Raw genomic sequence first — 3,778 nt, 5'->3', positions numbered from 1 at the left:
CCCTTAGACTGTTTATATCTTCGGTTGGAAAGTGACATTGTGACGTAAAATTCTACGACTGTAGTCCTGAATACGATGTGTCCAGCGTTAGTACAGTTTCGACGGTCGTAGCGAGCACGCGTATCGCGAAATTTTCCACCACTCGTTTTTAATTTCGAGCAAGTCTAAACGGTAATGACGTATCGGATGTGAGAAATAGAAAAATCAGTGTAACAGACAGTGAATCCGGAAGTAGCAGCGATGATCCACAAGATCCTGGCACTTCAGAATGCCTTGGTAAGTGTTTTGTAAAATATTACAATCATACAGAACTTGAACTCCGATAATTACCCTTGCAAAATGTAAACACAGATAATATATCAATATATAACACTTTCGTACGTTAATTCTTCTGTAAATTCATTTACGCGCGAAATCGTCTCGAGTTGCAGCGCCACCCGACCAAAAAAGTCGTCGAGCGCAAAGGGTTAAATTACCTTTTACTCAAATTTCTCTCAATTCTCGAAATGTTTGACTGGATGAACGATTTGCGCATCAAAGTAGAGACTTTAAGAATTGTCTCAGGATTAAAAAAATTTTTTTTTGTCTCAAGAGAGACGATATTACAATCTTCTTCGTATTATACTATTTTTACCAGCGAAGTTGTTCGATATCCTCGGAAATAACGAAGACATCCACGATATCGATGAAAGTGATCGCAACGGTCCGTATATTAGTTCTCCAAAACACCATCCACGTCAAAGTAACTCCAGCGCAACTTCACTTTCCCATCCACCCAGTCTGACCCAGTGAACCACCCTCCTAATCTTGGCGGGCCACGCGCGAAGCGTACACACGCCAGCCCTTCTCGATCCTCCTCCTCTCAGACAGTGAATAATCACCCGGTGCTCCGTGCTTATCACCGTTCTTGTTTCACAATAATCGTATCAATTATTCAAACGACCCGCGTCCCTCTCGGGGGTGGCATCGAGCCCTCGAACGGGCCGCGTTCGTAGCCTCGAGCCTCGTCGTCGTCGAAGCGCCAGGCTCTTTCTCTCTCGCGGCGAAAATCGTGGCTCGAAGCCTGGAAGAAACCTGGCCCTCGACTGACATTTGCAAATGACGTTAGCCCCGTATTAACGCGGTGCTGTCCCCCGCGCGACGCAGTCCCAGTAAATTAGTTGCAAGTTAATCGGTGACGGCGCGCGTAGCGCTGCGAGCGTGGAACCGGACCCTCTTCTCGGGAGATGGCCGCGCGAAAAGAGATAATTTGCATTTTAATTGCGCCAGTCTAGTCTCGTCTGCGCCTCTCAACCCCTGCGCGATCCCTGCGCCCTCGACGACGCTCGTGCTGCACCCTCGCGACCTGTCGTCTTCGCCAACGCGCGTTTTCACGCCCGCAGCTTTGTTTCCACGGGCACCTTGTCTTTTTTCGAGGTGTAATTGTCGCTCTCTCCACCTTTGAACTTTCGACGAGACTCTAAGAGAGGACGCGAGGGGATTTAATCGCGATCCGCCATTGCTTCGATTGTTTTCGCAGCGGTGATCTTGTTTCTGGGTTAATCTGCAATTTTCTGCGAGTCGTACTCGAAGAAATAGCAGATAGTACTTGTTCCAATTAGAGTCACTTCCGAGCGCGATTAAAATGATGTTTCCAGTATTCTGCCTCGTGCAATTATAATTTTCTTCCACGTCTCGAATCGTTAAACCGTAGCAGCACAATGGCGGAATTACGGATCCATTCAGATGTGAGTTGCCTCGCGCGAGGCTGTGGCTCGTTTAAAAATCGCGTTTATTGAGAAAATCAAAGCGCGTTTCCCGGGGAGAAGTTATCACCGGACGCAGTCGAAGCTCTCCACGGTTTCCTCCCCCAGGACGCTCTTAAACTTTCCGTACCGCGGGCCCAGTGAAAGAAAGGGGAGAAAGAAGAAGCGGCGCGTTTAATTGTAAGCACATTCAATTTACCTGGCCGATTCTTTTCTCTCGATTTCTTTAAATTTCTTTCGCCTCCGCTCTCCACCCCTTTGAAAACTACAGCAGACCGGGCGGGGGGGTTGCACGACGTGGAATAACGGGAACAGAACGTTGGAGAAGTTTGCGCGGAAGATGCTCGCGAACTTTGCCTTCAACTTCCACCGCCGCCCACTGCCACCACCCTCTGACACCCCTCGCAAGACCACCAGCACGGGGGCCATTAATAAATGGGGCTCTTGGAATAAGTTGCGTCGAATAATCAATAATTCGATGAATTATAGAGAAGGTTGAATGACTCCGCGAAAATACGAGGGGCTCTGTGCCCGTTATAATTTACCCCCAGTGTGCCATGGTGGCCTGTTAAAAGCTCCATGGGAGAAATTGCGGTCTCTCGAGTCGAGCTGCGGTTCTCGAGATAATTGAACGGAAATCGTGGAATATTTTATCGCGTTAATATCGCGTTTCGAAACGGGGCGGAACGGAATTAGTTCACATTTTATACGCGAACAATAAAGGAGGGGGTGAAGGCAGCTTTCGAAGCAATTTCTTGTACTTATCCCACCAATAAGGAGCAAGATCCTGATACGATATTCGTATTTGAATCAAGCACTAGACATAAGGAATAAATTAAAAATAGTTGGGTTTATTTTATCTTGACAGACATATATACAGCGTACAATTACCACTAATTAAATGCACAGACACGTTATCTCTTATCTTAACACCCGACATTGAGAAACTCGAATCGAATTGTCGATCGAGTTACCAAGGCGATAAGAAAAGATCGAAAAGTCCGTGGGATCAACGAGTTCGAGGTTCCAAGACGCGATCGATCGAGAATTACGAGTAATACGGCTCTGACGATTCGCAGGACTCTCGCGAAGGGTTGCTCATCGACGAACTCTGGCCTCGTCTGGTACCTCGTTAGATATTAATCCCTTAATTCGATCCACCGTCGCCTTAAGCGCTGAGAGTAGAGTCGCGTCTATTCGAGTCAGACGCCGGCACTGTTGCCGCCTGTCACCTGGACGGGTTTTACGGTTCCGTCGCCGCTAGTTTTATGTCCCGCCACCCATTGGCTGCAGCGGTCGCCTTATAGTTGCCACGAACGTCGATACGACTCCTGCTGGAATATTCCCGCTGTCTGTCCAATATTTCCGTCAGCCACTCGAACGTTTGATCACTGCGCTCGCGTTTCGACCGAATTTGTCGCGCCCCCGAGATGGAACTTCCGTCGACCTGCTCCTTTCAATTCGTCTACCAACATTCGGAGACTTCCTCGAAGCGAACTATTTTCCTCGTAACAAGTTCGAGCTTTCGTATGCTTTTTTTTTATACTTTATTTTACAGTACACGCATAATCGAAATCGGTTCTCTAGGTTCAAGGAGAATACTTGAGATTGATAAAAAACGAAGTGGACGTTGGACTAGAAATTCTTTGGATTTTGCTATACGTAGACGATGGTTGGTACAGATGTTAGAGTGTTCTAAAAAATATTATAAGCGTCTAAACATTTGGGTTTCCAATCGATATTTGGTCGTTCTAGATTTGAAGAGAATCTTTCCGTTTTCTGGAGGATCGTTTTTACATTTCTCGAAACGAGCACTCTGAACAGTCAGCAATGGAGTTCTTTTAATTTCGTTCGAAATTAGCTCGATTAGCAGAGTGGAAATATTCTGTGGAAATATTCGTAATTAGCTTCTCATTTGAGCGCAGTATTTAATTGCTCGAACATGCACGGTCATCCCAATATCGAGACCAATAATCAAACGCTCGCCAGGGCGTCGCGTCCGCGTTACATCTGAATTCAGAGTCCTCGCTGAT

Source organism: Xylocopa sonorina, chromosome 12 (assembly GCF_050948175.1).
Source record: "Xylocopa sonorina isolate GNS202 chromosome 12, iyXylSono1_principal, whole genome shotgun sequence".
Classification (NCBI taxonomy): Eukaryota; Metazoa; Arthropoda; class Insecta; order Hymenoptera; family Apidae; genus Xylocopa; species Xylocopa sonorina.
Note: the sequence above shows the minus strand (reverse complement) of the source record.